The sequence below is a fragment of the Acinonyx jubatus genome, chromosome A1 (assembly GCF_027475565.1).
Source record: "Acinonyx jubatus isolate Ajub_Pintada_27869175 chromosome A1, VMU_Ajub_asm_v1.0, whole genome shotgun sequence".
Classification (NCBI taxonomy): Eukaryota; Metazoa; Chordata; class Mammalia; order Carnivora; family Felidae; genus Acinonyx; species Acinonyx jubatus.
The window spans coordinates 172,092,219-172,109,202 of record NC_069380.1 but is presented as its reverse complement, the minus strand read 5'-3'; the positions used below and the strand labels follow the sequence as shown (position 1 = coordinate 172,109,202).

General features: G+C 48.2%; 1 long non-coding RNA gene across 2 annotated transcripts in view; it reads right to left on the bottom strand.

Moving 5' to 3' along the window:
- The window catches only part of LOC128316404 (uncharacterized), a 53,827-nt gene that overhangs the window by 31,699 nt on the left and 5,144 nt on the right, over nt 1-16,984 (bottom strand). Inside the window, exons 1-2 of one of the 2 annotated variants that reach the window (XR_008300258.1) lie at nt 716-961; nt 346-411 (exon numbers count right to left, since the gene is read on the bottom strand). This is a non-coding gene — a long non-coding RNA (uncharacterized LOC128316404). Of the gene's footprint in view, nt 1-345; nt 412-715; nt 962-16,984 lie in introns of those variants that run through there. The other variant, XR_008300257.1, reaches the window with a different exon arrangement.

The window sequence follows — 16,984 nt, the reverse complement described above, 5'->3', positions numbered from 1 at the left end:
CCTTCAGGAGTTGAGCTCATCATTCCGCTCTCTACGTATGGATTTATTCTGTTCACTTTTAGGTACCCCAGACTCCTTAAACCTCCTTCTGGTCTAGATCCTGAGCCTTAGCCCCAAACCCCACCTCTCAGGCTAAGGCTAAGGCCCTTCACTTGCTTATATCATCTCTTGGATCTGCCCAGATTCCACATCTCACCCAGCCACTGCCCAAGACCTCTTGCTGTGCTTTCTTGGCTCATCCCAACTTCAGATCCTGAGCCTGCCAAGTCCTGCCAAGTCTAGAATCTGGCTTGAACAGAATCTTAAAAAGGCATAAGTCCAATGGCTGACGGCACATTTCCATACCTTCCATTTCCTAGTTGGATGGCCTTGAGTATATCACTTCACGTCCAGAAGGTCACGTTTTCTCATCTGGAAAACAGAAACATGTCCTCCGTTAGTCAGGATTCAGCTAGGCTTTGCTGCAGTAACAAATACCTCTTAACATAACATCCTAACGTAACAGAGGCTCGTCCTTGCTCACACCCTCACTCCTAGCACTGCTGTATCCAGTAACTATGTCATCTAGAGCACATGGTCTCCATGTCACCAGGGCTGTGGGAATAGAAGGGATGGAGGAGGTCTACTGGCTGTCAGTTGCGTTGGCCCAGAAGTGACCCACGTTGCCTCCACTCACAAGCTGCTAGACCACAGTCATCACGTGGCTGTCACGCACCTGCAAGGATTGTAGGGGGATGTCTATGTGCTATTTGGCAAGTGCCAACAGCCTTCTCCACAGGTTCAACGATTCACTGGGAAGTTGGGAAACTCAAGAAAGCTCATGGATGTGAAAACTCCAGCCACACAGCAGATGATCCCTAATCAGTCTTCTGATTTCACAAAGGGCCTCTGTTTTGCTCTGTGAGCCCCTTGGTCTTGATAAGAGGGGTGGGTCCCATTTGTGCTCTTGCATAGTGGAACCTTCTTGCTTACCGGCTGCCAGGGTGAGACAGGTCCTAGTGATCTGGCCTCTGGGGCAGTTCAGACCTGGCTGAGACAAGCCTTGCAGAGATGTATTCCCTGGATTTCTCCCAACTACCCACCCCCCCCCCCCACCTCCCCAGGTTGGAGATCCTGACTTCTTAGCCCTTAAATCAAAGCCATAAGCAGGGCTTATAGCACGGACCTGTACCTCTGCAGCCAGAGAGCAAAAATGATCCGACGTAGTGCTTTTGTTTTCTATTTTTCTGGCGAAGTTTGCCTTGCGTAGCTGTAACTGAGTTAGTGGAATGGAAAGGAACACAAAACACGGAGCCAAGGTAACGACAACAACAATAACAGCAGCGAACACTTGTTGAGTATTTATTTACTGTACGCCAGGCTTTTTGCTAAGTGTTTTATGAGGATCGTCTCATTGAACTCTTTCAGCCTCCTTGTGAAGATCCTATTACGGTCCCCACTTTACAATTGGAAAAATGGAAGAACAGAGTACTGCAGGACCTGTCCCTGTTGGTACACAGCAAGGCTGAGGTTCACCCCCAGGTCTGCTGGACTCCACAGCCCATGACTAAGAGCTGGAGCACCTAACTCTACGCCTGGGATCAAGCAGTGTCCATGCTGTTCATCAGCAGTAAGCACATTTCCCAAACACAAAGCATCTTTAACTCTTAGGATGTGTGAGCGTTCAGTTAATTCGCCTTTCAGCAAGCATTTACTAAGTGTCTGTTATGTAAGGCTGGTTAGGTTCTGCGTGTAGGAAATAAACTGGACGTGGCATCCTTAAGGAACTCATGATCCAGGGTATCATTAATTCCCAAAGCAGTAAGAAAGAGGCCATTGCAGAATAGGGGGTGGGGGTGGGCAACACCTGGAAGTTGAAGACCAGGTCAGGAAAGGTCAGGAAAAAGCTGAGACCTGGTGGATTAATAGGAGAGAATCGGGAAGCCAGGGAAGGGGGGTTTTCTAGACGAAAACAGCACGTGCAAAGGCACAGAGGCATGAAAGAGCATTGTTGGGAACTTGAAGGGACTTGGGATTATTGGGACATAAAATCCAGGATGGGGACAGGGTGAGGACACCATGAGGAGATGTGGCTAGAGACGTGGCTGGAGCTACACTGTTCATTCATTCATTCATTCATTCTCTGAGCACCAGAAAATTCCAGGTGCTGTGTTAGGCTCTGCAGTGACAACAGTGAACAAGCCACAGAGCTTTAAGTGTGGAGGACGGAGACGGGCAAGAAACAAGTAGACACGTAAAGAGTTTCAGAGAGACAGGGATAAGGGAGAGGGCCTTGCGTGCCAGGCCCAGGAATCTAAGGTGGTAGAGAATCCTCCATTGGCAGAGGAGAGATGAGGTTAGATCTGGATTTGAGAAGCTCAGCCCATGCAGAAGGGGAGGCTGGTGCTGCAGCCTGGGCAGGTACTCTCAGCACAGGGTCAGGCACACGGCAGGCACTCAGATAATGCTAAGGATCTGGGTATCAGTGTGGTGTGCTTCCTGATCTGGGCCTGCGCTCCCCCCATCTCCAACCCTCTGTGTCCCCAAGGACATCTGCAGCAGGGCCGGCCACCTCCTAATCACTCAGCTGGCTCTATGCCCAGCGAGGACATCTTGATAAGCATTAGAACTCCAGCACTGACCCCAGAAGAGAAGACAGCTCAAGTCCCTTTCGCTCTGCTGCTGACAGGCTGAGGATCCCCACCGGGTTTCCTCAGGGCCTCATCCATCCTCTGAATGGGTGGTGGTCAGACATCTGACCGGGAGCCAAGAGCCTCCCGTGCAACTTCTGTGTCTGCTCCTGACTTGCTGTGTGCCCCAGGCAGGTTGGTCGCCACCTCTGCGCCTCTGTTTCCTTCTTGGCAAAACAAGAACAATAAACCTGCCTTCCCGCCTCGCAGGGCTATGATCTGGAGCAAAGGAGATTATCCATTTGTTCCTCCACCAGCACGTTCTGACTGAGCACTTGCTGGGGAGCACCCGGTGTCAGGAGCGAGGGCAGGTGCAGCTGGCAGAACAAGAGAAATAAGTCTGTCGTATTTGTTTTCACACTGCCTGATGTCCAGGCTCTGCTCTAAGAATATTACGTGGAATTGTTTCATTTAATTTTCAGAACAACCCAGCGAGGTGGGTTCTCTCATCCTCACCTCTTTACAGTCTGGAAAACAAGGCAGAAAGAAATGTGAAGGCTGCCCAAGGGACAGACCCACAAGTAGAAGCAAACAGGCACATGAACTCGGTCTGAGTCCAGAGCCTCTCCTTCTGACCACGAGTCCACACTGCCTCGCTGCCCACATAGGGCTCACAGCCTAGGCGATGGGGACAGGGCTTGGAAAACCCTCAAAAGCTAACACAGAGTTACAGACTGAAAAGTTCTGTGGCATCAGGAGACAGAGACAGGAGGAAGGAGGGGAAGTGAGACCTTAAGGAAGGGCTGCCTTGCTGCAGAGAGAAGAGAAGGGGGCTCTGGGCAGTGGGGCTGAGGCTCTGACAGCAGTGGGAGAGCTCCACAGGGCTCGGGAGGGGGCCTCAGACCTGGGAAGCTTTGGCAGGAAGTTTGCACTTTCCTCCAAGGGCACTGAGAAGCCACTGGAGGGATGTAAGCTGTTTATGTTTTATAAAGAATTGCCTGCACTATGGCGGCCAAGATGGGACACAGAAAGACCATCCTAAAGACGGTGCAGTGACCCTGGTGAGAGGGCATGGTGGCCTAGACTGGGTGGTGGCCTTGGGGGTGGGGGGAAGGCAGCTTCAGGAGGATATTGCGAAGTAGAATTAACAGGAATGGTTGGGTGGGGACAGGTGACACCAGGAAGCAAAGGACGTGGAGAAGTTATGGGTCTCAGAGTAGCTCAACAGGCTCGGTCTCTACAGAAACAAAGGTTGAGGAAGAGTCATTATAGAGCCCCTGAGGGAAGGAGGCTCTGCTGGTCTCTGACTTTGTGAGACCTAGAAACCTGAATCTGCCCCTGACCAACCCTGTGACTTCCGACATGGCTCCACCTCCCTGACCCTCCTTTTCCCTCTCTGGAAAACAGAGAGGTAAGCATTTCCCCCAGAAACCTCCCGTAGACTTTCCTTTAAGCCTCATTGGCCAGAAATAGATCACGTGACCAACCCTAGACCAACCAGTGGCAAACGAGAGTGGGCATGACAGGATGTGCCCGACTCCAGGCATAGCTGTATATTCTTGTCACTCTCCCCACCCAGGGGCAAGTCCCCATGAATTTTAGCCAGCCTTAAGAACTTGGTGAAACATACAACTTGGCAGAAGTGATACCCTGTGACTTACAAGGCTAGGTCATAAAAGAACATGCAGCTTCTATCTGATTTCTGAGTTCTGGGGTAATTTATTACACAGCAGTAGATGACCAGATCACGTGATCCGCTGACACCAACCACACCCTCACCCCCTGGGGTTAGACGTGCTGCCGGCTACATAGAACTGGGGCTTCGGTAGCAAGGAAGAGGGGCAATGACCGTGGCCAGGCATCCCCAATGTCTACCCACGTTGCAAAAAGTTTCCGACCACCAAACTCTCAGCGACCATAGGAATACTAGGAACTTTCTCATAGGCAACATGTAGCCTGATGGGATACTCTGCTTGGTTGGTACAAGGTCTACACGAGAGCTAGAAATGTTAGTGCTTCTCCACACAGGTTCCTGCGTTACTAACATGCTCTGCCCCTGTGGCAGCTGATTAAAGAATTCAGCCTATCCTAAGAACTTTCCTGTGCCAAGCTCTCTCTGGGCCCTGAGACACAGAAATGAAAATACAACCATTATATGTACCCTCTGGGGGCTCTCAGAGTCAGGCGTGCCCATAAATAACTGCTAGGTCAGACAGAAAGTATGCAGTGTTCACGAGATACTGCAACTCAGATGTGGAGGAAATTCAGAGCCAGGCAATCTCTACTGAATCTGGGGAGATGGGAGGGGGAGGGGGAGGGGATTTGTGGCAGTGGCGGCATTGCAAAGCGTGGAAGCTCCCCCTGCCCATCTATCCTCCTGGTCCCTCTCTCACTCATTGCTCTCCCATCACATGGCCTTCTTTCCGTCCCTGAATAAATCAAGCTCATTCCTGTCCCAGGGCCTTTGCACTTGCTACTTCTTTTTTCTAGAATGCCTATTACCCCCATTTTTGCATCACTTGTTCTTTATCATTTAGACCTCAAATCAGGTGTCCACACTTCAGGCACTTATCATTTCTCGGCTACTCAACAATAGATCATCCTTCACATCACAGAGGTCAAAGAACCGTAGATTTCCAGTCTCTATCTCTCTCTCTTTCTCTCTCTCCTGCCCCCTGGGAATTATGGAGCAAGCATGTGATCTAGCTTCAGCCATTCCAATGGGACAACCAGAAACTATTCCCAGTGGTGAAAACAATCAAATCCTGGGCCCAACAGGGCAGCAGAGAGGGTGCCAGGCAGCTTTCTAGGCTGACTGTGCTATGGCTGGTCTGGCTGAGGTCTCTCTTGGGTCCTGCCCCCTTTCCAAGTCTTGTTCTCTAATACAGGTAAAGCCATCCAGCTACCCAGTGCCCTACTCAGTTCCTGTCCAGCATTCACTAACCAGAGCTGGTTTCTGCAGTTTGCAACCACCCCTCACCTCCCTTCCCAAAGCAGCCAACCCCCACCCCACCCTACCCCACCCCACCCCACCCCACCCCACCAGACACATCATCTAATTACCATATGGGACATTGCAGTTAACGTTACCTGTTTTAATAATGTCATTACTTCCCTTCCAACTAGAATGCAAGCTGCATGAAACAAAGGCCCCGTCTGCTTTGTTCACAGTTGTATCCTCGGGGCTTACAACAGTGTCTGACACAAAATCAGGGTCAGAAAACGAATACGTATTGTTGGATGGACATGTGAATAAACATAGAGAGAAGGATGCGCTGGTGGAAGGAACAGCATAAGCAAAGGCTAGGAAGTAGGAAATGTTTGGAGAACAACAAACCCACACCTAAGGAATACAGAAATAAGGGAGAGAAGGGAGCCCTCCTAGTGGGCTGGTGGGCTTCCTGCCCCCCTAAAGGCTTTCAGTCCAGACCCAAGGCCCGGGCTCTGGCACAAGGCAGCAGATCTGCCTGGGGCCCAAGTGACAGAGTAACACCTGCCATGTGTGTGCCCAGAACTATATTAGGGGCTAATGAGCCTTGTCACATTTCATCTCCACAATTATCCTGTTAGGTGGGCGTCAACATGCCCACCGTACAGAGGAGGCCCAGGGAGTCAATGAATGGCTTGCCCACTATCAGATGGCTTCTAAGGAAAGCTGAGCCAGTCTGAGGACCTGCACTGTTCCCTCTGCGGGGTTTGTCAGAAATGAGGGGGCTCCTAGAATTTCGGTCCCCAGAGTCACAAAGAAAACCCCTCACCAGCCTCGGCTTGAATATCTGCAATGACGGGGAACTCAGCCCATGCCATTGCCAAAATTTCCCACCTGGCAGGTTTGGGGAAGAAAGAAAGGAGGTGGGTCCAGGGAAAAGGCACTAGCAAAAGGCTGAAAGATCTTGGGATGGTTTTAACGGGGGACATGCCAGACTGGATCTGAGCTTTGGAATCATCCCCAGGGGTGAGAAGAAAGGCTGCCGGGGAGACCAGGAGGCCTGGGAGGGCCGCGAGGACATGCTGCAGTCAAGATGCTGGGTTTGGGGTGCCGTTGGGAGATGATGGGGGCACCTGCTAGTCAAGTTCCGGGGTTTCTTCTGGCTGTGCTAGGCTCCCCCACCCTTCATTTTGCATGTGGTACAGAAGGAATGCCATTGTGTGGCTGACGCCCTCCTACTGTAGGCAGATAAGATCAGTGGGTAAGGTCACAGGGAGGCCTGTTGCCTGTTCGGCAGAGGCCCTGGTAGCCGACCATCAGCTGACAGGGGACCTCTGGAAGCTGAGCCCTTTGTCAGGACGGCCTGTGCCCTGGACTTTCCCAGCGGTCTGCCCAAACACCACCCCACTGCTCTCTTGGGAATCTTGGATCAGATAGACTCCGGATGAGGGCTCGGAACAGCTTTCTCCCCACGCACATTGGAGCAGGGCAGACCATTCGAGCCTGCTGTGGCTGAATTACAGGGGATTCATTATTGCCTCTCAGCTGGCCTAAGGCAGTCAAAAGTGTCTGGCTGTGGCCTCTCCTGGACCCGCGCTCAAATCATGATGCCCCCGCCACTCTGAGCTTTAGTTGCTCCCTCTATCGAACAGCGACAGGGGTGTTGAGAGGACTATGTGAGCTACTACCTGTGAATGTAAGACCCTGACAGGCGACAGTCTTCTATATCATCCTTCTGTTGACTCCTGCTGCCCAAAAGAAAAGAGGTAAGTTCATACTTACGTATTGGTACTTATATATTATGTATTTGTGTGTACTAACTTTGGAAACCGGTTTGGGTTTTTTTGTGGGTTTTTTTTTTTTTTTTTTTTTTGCCAATTATCAATGAGACATAGAAATTTTCTCTGCTGGCTGCCAGACTGTGATGTCCCCATCTGAACATAAACGATGCTCAATGCTCACGGAGTACAAACAGAGCCTCAGTGGTGCGGGGCTCACCCTGGCCCATGCTGCATCTGTGTTTTGACTAAGACACAGACAAACCTGTTCAGAGGCCGCAGAAGTTACTAAATACCCCCTCCTTTGACTAATGTGAATGACTGACAGTTTTTCACGGCCTCCAAGATAAAATGCATTAAGATACCCAATGACCGAATTGCCCTTGTGACTTGACACACTTCCTTAATTAAGGAACCCACTTCCTTAATTCCACTTTGGAATCACCCAAACTTAAATTCTCTGAGGAACTCTCCCGGCCCAACCCCATCCTTGTGATCCCCCTGGGCTGCGTCCCCCCTCACTGTAGCGAGCCAAATAAACCTACCTGTTGACCACAGGTGTGCTCCTGGCGATCTTTGGCTGGTGGCCTCGGACAACAGCATATCTTGAACCTCTTTCTATCCCGGTCACACCAGATATCAACACCCCGTTTGATGGCTGCAGAAGAGGGCATTGTTTGGATGGGAAAATCTGTTGCTTCCTTTTTTTTCGTATTAAACATCACATGTTCCTTTATCATAGGATTTGCTTTGTCGTATGTATTTCCACTGTTTATTTGCTGCGCTGTAACTCTTTGCTTGTCTTTCTGTGTTCCCCCTGGACCAGAATAAGCTCTGTGAGGGCAAGGACCCCACCCCCTAACCCAAAATCTGATAAGAGCTCGAGGAGCGGTAAACAGAATCAGAAGGACACTAAAAGACTGTTCATCACCAAAGGAAACCAAACAAGAACAGTGCAAGTTGTAGTTTGGAGCACTTCCTGATTACGGGAAAGGTCACTGGTGCTCGCTCTGGAAGGAAGCTGCGCCCATGCAAGAAGAGAATGGGTGCTGCAGGCCTTGGCTGGCTGCCTGAGAGCTGGGGCCTCTCAGGGTCTATGAATAGCCTTCGCTCGGGGGCATCCAGCTGTGCTTGAGGTCCTGGGACCAGAATCTGTGATATACTAATAAGGACAGCAGTAAGGTTGGGCCATGGGTGAGCTCCCCAGCCCTGGGACTGAGCTTTTCCTCCATTCTGTCATCAGCAACTCCAAAATAGATTGAGTAGGGGTTCCCTCGTTGAGCTCAGGGATGGAAGGGAATTGAGGAATGCTAGGGGTCCCCACTTTTCATTCTTGCCCAATCCAGTTATGGCATTAGATGTTCTGGAAATCCAGAAGAATTCCCGGGCTCTGTTAGGAAATAGAATTCAAAGGGAATGTCACTGACAGTTTGGCAGATGCCATCCCCCACATGGAGTTGAACCTGAGGGCCTCGGGAAGAGGTGTTCTTTCTGCTGAGTTCAGAGTAGGGAAATAGGGAAGACCCCACTCTTTGGAGCTGGGACAGAATAGAACTGGATGGGGAGTTCATGATTCTACCACAGTCAAGGCATGAGCCAGAATTTGAATGTGGAAAAGAGACCGTGAGCACTGGGAGAAGACCAATGGGTTGTGGGGGACGCGGCGGGGGGGGGGGGTCCTCAAGCCAGCTGCTACTCCCTTCTGCCTGCTGTTCTAGAAAATGGTCACCAAGAGTTCTTCCTACTCTTCAAATGGTCTGTGTTGTGTGCTCTGGGAAAAGTCACATGTCCTTTCTGATCCTTGGGGGGGGGGGGGGTTGCCAGTAGGGAGAAGAGGGAAGGGGAGATAGACCAGCTGATTAGTGTCTACAGACTCTGGGCCAGATATCATGCTGGGCAAGAGGAGGGATGAAGGGATCAAAGACACTTCCCCAGCCCCCAGGAAGCCCATCACCGGGGGAAGGGAGAAGTAAATAGCTCATTGCAATACTTGAGGGACAATCAGAGGCTCATCAAGCTAAAGCTCAAGGAATGAGTAGGAGTTTCTCGGGGGAGAAAGGGAACTGGGCTTCCCAGGGGAGGAATCCACATGGGCAATGGTTTGGGGAGTACCCAGAAGGCAAGGACTCACGTATGTATATTAGACATTTGTAGCAGAAGTTACATAGCCCAGTGACTGCAGGGCCCAGGAGGTAATGCACATGAGTGAGGTGGACAAGTGTCCAAGACCAAAGGAAGGGTGGGGACTTCAGTGAAGTAGAGAACTCATGCCCTGTCAAGAAAGTCACTCCTCAGTTCCCATCCAATGCTACCTTGTGAGCCTTAACCCAGTGTTTGACTTTTTAGAAGACAAAAGTCTGGGTTTTTAGGTGACATCTTCGAATTTGTAACCATTGACTCCAATATACCAGACAAATAAAACAGGCTGGACACAGCACTTGGCTCCTCAGTTTGCAAGTTCTGGGTGAGGTGGGTTCTGAGGACCCATGGGTCTTCTTTTCTACAAAGACACGTAGCACAGTGATTGAAAGCATGCACTGTGTGGCCAGAAAGATCAAGTTCAAGTCTTGGCACTGGCTCTTACCAGCGAATTCACGTAGTTTATGAATGTCACTGCCTGGAGTTGTGCAATGCACAACATATGGTTGCCTCATATGTTACTCTAAGCAAGGGCCTCCTCCTCTCCAAGCCCCACTTTCCTCACCCATAAATCAGGGATGATTACCTGTGTAACTATGAGAGTGAAATGAACTTATTATATAGACATACATGCTTACTTCAACGTTGCGTATGCAGTGAATATTCAAAATACGACATCTTCCATCTAGTCAGCTGGAGAACTCCAGCTGAATCTGCAGACCCTCTGGAAAGAGGCATCCCTTCATGTTTGAGAATTCTGGCTGAGGATTGGAAGGGAAGACTCCCCTCTCTTTGGAGCTGGGCTGGAATAGAATCAGATAAGGGAGCTCATGCTTTACCCGGCAAGACATCAGTCACGCTTAGAATGTGAGAAAAAAGATTGAGAAATCTAGGCACCTGGTTCAGGTTTTGAGAAAATTTAGTAGGGATTTATTAAGAGAATCCATTGTGCTCAGCTAGTGGGCAGTTTGCCAGGAGGGCAGGAGAGAGTGGGGATGGGTCTGCGTCCGGGTGATTGGAGGGTTGGAACTTCTGGTCCCCACCCCTAACCCCTTATTTTCTCACTTATGGGGAGAGGAGGGAGGCTGGAGGATGAATCAGTCCCCAATGGCCAATGATCGGTCTGGTCAGTCAGAAGCACGGGTGGCAATCTGGTCTTCAGACTGGCATCTGAAGTGGGTGGGGGCAGTCTTGTGGGACTGAGCCCTTAACTGGCAGGATCTGATGCTATCTCTAGTAGATAGTGTCAGAATTGAGTTGAATTGTAGGACACCCAGCTCAGTGGCATTGCGAAAAAAAAAAAAAACATGGTAGCCGTAAGAGTCTGTAAGGGTGAAGGAGCTAGGAAGGGGGGTTACCTCCCAAATCCCCATGACATTTGACACATTGGTTCAACCCTCCTTTCCCATTACCTGTGTATCTCATGCTCAATCTCTCCACTCTCTGTCTCTCTGTCTCTCTCTCAGAATCTTTCCCCCAAACCCACCTCATCCTGCCCAAGATTTCCTGCCTCCCAGCTCCAGGCTCCAGGGTCTTAGGCAGAGGAATCCCACGCTCTTCCAGCATCTCCACACCCAACATCAATATCAACTTTAAGAATCTGAAAGGTCATTAGACTGAGTACTCAACACAGGTGCTTAGTGAACAGAAGGGTCCCCAGCTACCAAAGAGATGAGGTGGGGAGAGGGGGTTAGAAATATTTTTTGTATGTAGCAATAATGAAATGCCCAGCACATAATACATTGCTTAAGAGTTATAAAATATTTATGTCAGTGATATTACTAAGTAATCGTAAGAGCAGACATTTATTGCATATTTGCAAGGATACCAGGCAACACCCTAAAAGCGGGACCCACAATATTTTGCTGAATGTTTATGGTACGTGCATGGAGCGGACACCACTTCTCTGCCACAGACAGACCAGGAAAGTGAGACGCAGCGTGGTCAAATGATTTGTCAAGGTGACACGCTTATTAAGTGGTTTAGCACCCAGATCTGCCAGGCTCCAAAGCCAGTGCTCTGAACCACAGAAGTTCAGAAGGAAGGGGAGGTCCAACTCAAGATTCTAAATGCTCAGTTACTATTGTAGAGAAAGACCCCTTTCGAAAGAGCAAGAGTAATAGCAAAATAGCCAGGAATAATCTTCAGGCAAGCAGGCAAGGCCAGTAGCAAAGACATGATGCCGCTTTGCGAAGCACGACAAAGCAGGAAGTCTGGGTGAAGGGACTGCAGATCACATTCCTGGGTTGCTCCTCAAATTGCCCCATTGATTTGTTGTAAAGCCAATAAAAGTCCCATTAGTGCCTAGAAGAAGATCTTGGCACGTTCATTAAAATTAATTTGGAAGAAAAAATGTTCGAGAGTAGCCAAGAAAATGTTCAAGAAATGGAATAAGGAGAGGAGCTCACGCTATTCATTCATTCTTTCTGTGGATATTTATTGAACGCCCGTTATAGAACACCATCCCTGTCCTCAAGAAGTTTCCAGTCTAATAGATAATATACTATAGAACTAGGGTCATGTGAATGGTGTGGTTCTGCGGCAGAAGCAGACGGAAGGAAACAGTGAGGATCCAGGCATAGACTCTTGAAGGCGGGGAACTTAAGAAATCATAATCATAAGGATGTTCATGGAGTGCTTTGCCTGTGCTGTATCATTGCATCCCCTAGTAATCCTGTGAATCAGGAATCCTGATCAACCCTACTTTACACATATGGAAGCATAAACCTAGAGATATGAACCTGCTCAAGGTCACAAGCCAGTAAGTGGCAGAGCAGAGCCAAAAATCCATGTCTGTCCAACTCTAGTGTCCCTTGCTCATGAACACCACAACATGTGATATGATAGGACATCAAGACATTGCAGATCAGTAGAGAAAAGGTGGTCTAGTCAAACAATTGTGTTGGGATAATTATTTGAGAGATTATTAATTTGATTTTAAAAACAAATCTGAAATGGATGAGATATTTATTGGGGTTTTTTTTGTGTTTGTTGTTGTTGTTTAAAAATTTTTTAAATGTTTATTTATTTTTGAAACAGAGCGACAGAGCATGAGTGGGGGAGGGACAAAGAGAGAGGTAACACAGAATCCTAAGCAGGCTCTAGGCTCTGAGCGGCCAGCACAGAGCCCGACGTAGGGCTTGAATCCACGGACCGTGAGATCATGACCTGAGCCAAAGTCAGACACTTTACCGACTGAGCCACCCAGGCGCCCCTATTGCTGTTGTTTTAAAGGCAGACTGCCACATGTAGCACCTCATTTGGATGTGTCTGGAATCTTGAAAGCTTGACCACCCTATGTTGTCTTACAAATGGAGCTGGAGAGCTTGTTTGGAGGTTCTAGTGGGAGAGCTCAACTACGCCTATACCCTTGACTGAAGAGCAGTACTCCTCTGTCGGGGAAGTTCGTTCTCTTCGGCAGCACATGGCTTTGAGAGGATGCACAGGGAGCCATGAGGGAGAAAGGGGACACCAGCCTGGCCAGCCAGATCAGCTGAATCAACCCTGGCAATAATGGGGTGATGGATGTCACAGCCAGGTTGCCCTCACATCCAAAATGGATTAGATATTTAAATGTAAGACAAATCCATAAAAGCAATAGACAAAATTAAGGGACCAGATTTTTTTTTTAGAGAGACAGGAGGGGGACAGGCAGAGGGAGAGAGAGAATCCTAAGTAGGCTTCATGCCCAGCATGGAGTCTGACGCGAGGCTCCATCTCATGACCATAAGATCAAGACTTGAGCTGAAATCAAGAGTCGGACACATAATTGACTGAGCCACCCAGGCACCCCTGGATCAGATATTTAAACGTGAGACAAAACTCATGAAAGTAATAGAGACCATCATGGGGGGAGAAGATTTATAATTTTGAGTTGAGAAAGGCCTTTCTCAGAAGGACATGAGGGTCAATAATGCTAAAGAAAAGATCAATTGATCTAATCACATTACAGTTTAAAGCTACTTTATAGCACAAGGCATGGACACAAAGAACAAAATGAGAAAGTATGTCCACAGCACAGACAAAGCTTGATATACAAGGAACTCTTATAAGTCTATAAGGAAAGAAAACCACTCTGATAGAAAAACAGGCAAAGTGCATGAACAGGCAACACGGGAAAAACAAACAAACAAACAAACAAACCAAAAAACAAAGAGTGTTGGCAGGTTGCTGGCCCCACACACTGCCCCTTCCAAAGGACCTGCCTTCCCTCCGGCCTTTGGAGTCATATGTGCTTATCTGCTGGCCTGAGACCCGTCAGATCCTCTCTCTTGAAGATCTGAATGAAGAGATGACTTATATAGCTGTGGTCTGGTGGTAGGAAGATGAGCTGAATGGTCACCTTAGGGCAAGGCCTAAGTCACTTCCACATAGCTAAAGCCTCAAGTCAGACATTCTGGTGAGGAAGAAGGTCAAGTGACAAATCGGGAGCAACTAAATGTCCATTAATAGGAGATTGGCAAAAAAAAAAAAAAAAAAAAGTATAGTTGATCCATATAATGGAGTATCTTTTAGGAATTTAAAAGAGTCAGGTAAAACTTTATATATAGGAAACAATGCAGAAAATCACTGGGTTTTTATTTTATAAAAAAAACATAGTTTTTTATTTATGTTTATGGTGTGTGTGTGTGTGTGTGTGTGTGTGTGTAAGATTCAAGGTGGCTGGGTTTGAATGTTTGAATCCTGGCTCTGACATTATCAGCCATATGGCTTTGAGCAAAATTACTTAATCTCAATCTTTCTCATTTCTAAAGTGGGAAATAACCGTATCATCTTCAAATGGTTGTTTTAATGAAGACTAAAGCATGTATTGTCTTAGAACAATGTTAGGAACATATTAAGTGCTCAGCAACTAGAGGCGTGCACCACCATCATCCGCTGAGCAAGAAAACCAGGAAGATATGCATCAAATAGTTACTTGCCAATACTCTGAGAGAACCAACTGGGGTGGAGTTCACACTATTACACATGACTTTGTACACATCTACAGTAATTCACATTCTCAGAACAGCTATATTTTATTTTGAAACCTACAAGGAAGCTATGAGGGAGCTTCCTTCTCTAAGTGAAGGAGCTGATCAATAAAGAAGGAGATGAAAGTGGAACAGATGGGTGGAGAGAAGTGGTATCCTTTCCCGGGTCCCCAGAGAGCGAGCAGTGAAGGGAGTGGCCGCAGAGAGCTTTGGCGGGTGGTATTCCATTTTTCGTAAGGCAAGGTGTGATCTATTTATGATCTTACCAAAAAAACACCCTCTTCCATTTTTGTAAATAAATAAATACCTAAAATATATTTTTACATATAGATAAAAGTCTGGAATGAGACAGGGATCAAATTATTCATAAGCTTATCTCTGGAGGAATAAGATTTCAGGAAACTCAACCCGTATGGTTTGCATTTTTACAACCAGCTTTGTTACGTTTAGAATCGGTAAAAAGTAATTAAAGTATTTCCCTTTAGAAAAAGAAAAAGAATATACAGTTGAAACGTCCAAGAACTTAATAAGAAATTTTGTCATTTGTGGCAGATGCTGCTTCGTGGCCAACCTGGCACTTCCGTTCACAGCCGTCCCCTTTGCCTGCCTCCCACTCTGGAGGCTGGGGGGGCCAGGTTGTCGCTTTGCAAGCTTCCCTTGCAGCTAGGGGTGGCCACGTGGTAGACTTGGGCAAATGAGATGTAAGTGGAACCCTGCTGAGGGGAACAGATCTCACCCGCTTCCTACCGCCATTTTTCCTGCCCCCTCTTGGGATGCGTTATGAAAGTGAGGGTGCACCAGGATAAGAAGGCTCTTAGGAGGGGCATGTGACCCAGCCTGGGAATTTAAGGTTGAACTTGCAGAGAAAGCAATATCTAAGTGTGACACGGGACCAGATAGGAAAATGTCCCAGCAGAGGAAAATTGGGTCACCGTACTCTCAAAGGGCAGCAGATTAGGGATGGGGTCATATTTTTTGCGTGTTTCTGTATTTCCTCTTCGGATCAGGATGTGTTCAGCTATAAATCATAGAAACCCTGACTTAAGAGGGAGAGGGGCTTATTATCTCACAGGCGAAAAAGTGGGTCCAAAAGCCTTATAATTTTGGGTTTTGAGTCCATTGCTTTGCAGTTCTCATAGTTTTTCCCTCAGGGTCACAACAGGGCTGCGAGAGCTGCAGGATCAAAGGACGGAAGTAGCAGAACAAAGCAGGAGGAGGTGTGCTTCCTGTGTCTCCTATTATAGGAGGAAAATTTTTCATCCCCCTCCAAAAGACTTCCCTTCTCATTGGTCATGCTGGGTCACATGACCATCTCCATTTGTAATGGAGGCCGGGACAGCACGGTGGAAGTCGCTGTTGTAGACAACAGCAGAGCCCTCCGCACCCGCCCCCAACCCCCAGGCCAGGGACAAGCTGCCCAAGTCGTCTTTGGCTGGGTCCCAGGCTCACCTTCTGACCCTCACATCCCAACTCCTTGCCTCCTGGAACGCAGATTAATAACCCAGTCAGGCATCCAGGGGGTTAGCCCAGCTTGATTCCAAACCCTGGCTTTTTCTTCATTCTGTGCCCTGTTCTCTTACTGGAGTGCCAGTTCGGGGCTGCCTGTACGGGCCAATACATCCTGTAGCTGCTCTCAGGAAATCCTTGCATTATGGCTAATAGTACATAGTAATATTCTATGTACTAGTCAGGGTTCTCCAGAGAAACAGAAGTAATAGAATGTGGACATAGAAAGATTTATTTTAAGAGATGCCTGGGTGGTTCAGTCGGTTAAGCATCCCACTCTTAATTTCGGCTCAGGTCAAGATCTCACAGTTTGTGGGTTCCAGCCCTGCATTAGGCTCTGAGCTGACAGGGCGGAGCCTGCTTGGGATTCTCTCTCTTCCTCTCTCTCTCTCTCTACCCCTCCTCCGCTCATGAGTGCAAGCACTCTCTCTCTCCAAATAAGTAATAAACTTAGAAAGAGAGAGGGAGATTTATTTTAAGGAATTGGCTCATGACATTATGGAGGATGATAAGTCCAAAATGCATAAGGTGGGCTGGCAGGCTGGAGACTCAGGCTGAACACATCATTTCCAACTCTGGATTCCCACAGAACCTTCTATTTTGCGAGTGGAGTGCACCAGGAGAGCCAACTGGTTGAAAGATGGGGCTTTGGAACCAGTCAACTGAATTCCCCAGCTAGCCGTGGGACCTTGGAGAAAAACTCTTAACTTTCTGAGCTTCAGTTTCTTCATCTATAAGGAGGTGCTGGTGGGGGATAATAAATGTATCTCCCTCATAGGGCTATGGGTGAGAATTATTTGAGATGATTTATACAAAAAAATCCAGCACAGTATATAGATGATGGTATATATCCAACAAATTGTGTTCCCTCCTATCTTGTAAGCCAGAACTGGGACATCTATAAGCTTAGAGACCTTGGGGAAATTGGCAAATCTGGGCTCTTTGGGGTACCCCAGTCTCAGCCTTGAGACTTTTCCAAAGCTTCTCTCAAGACTCAGAGCACATGATGGCCAGGAAACTCCATCCCACACTTCCACTTACAGTCTCAGG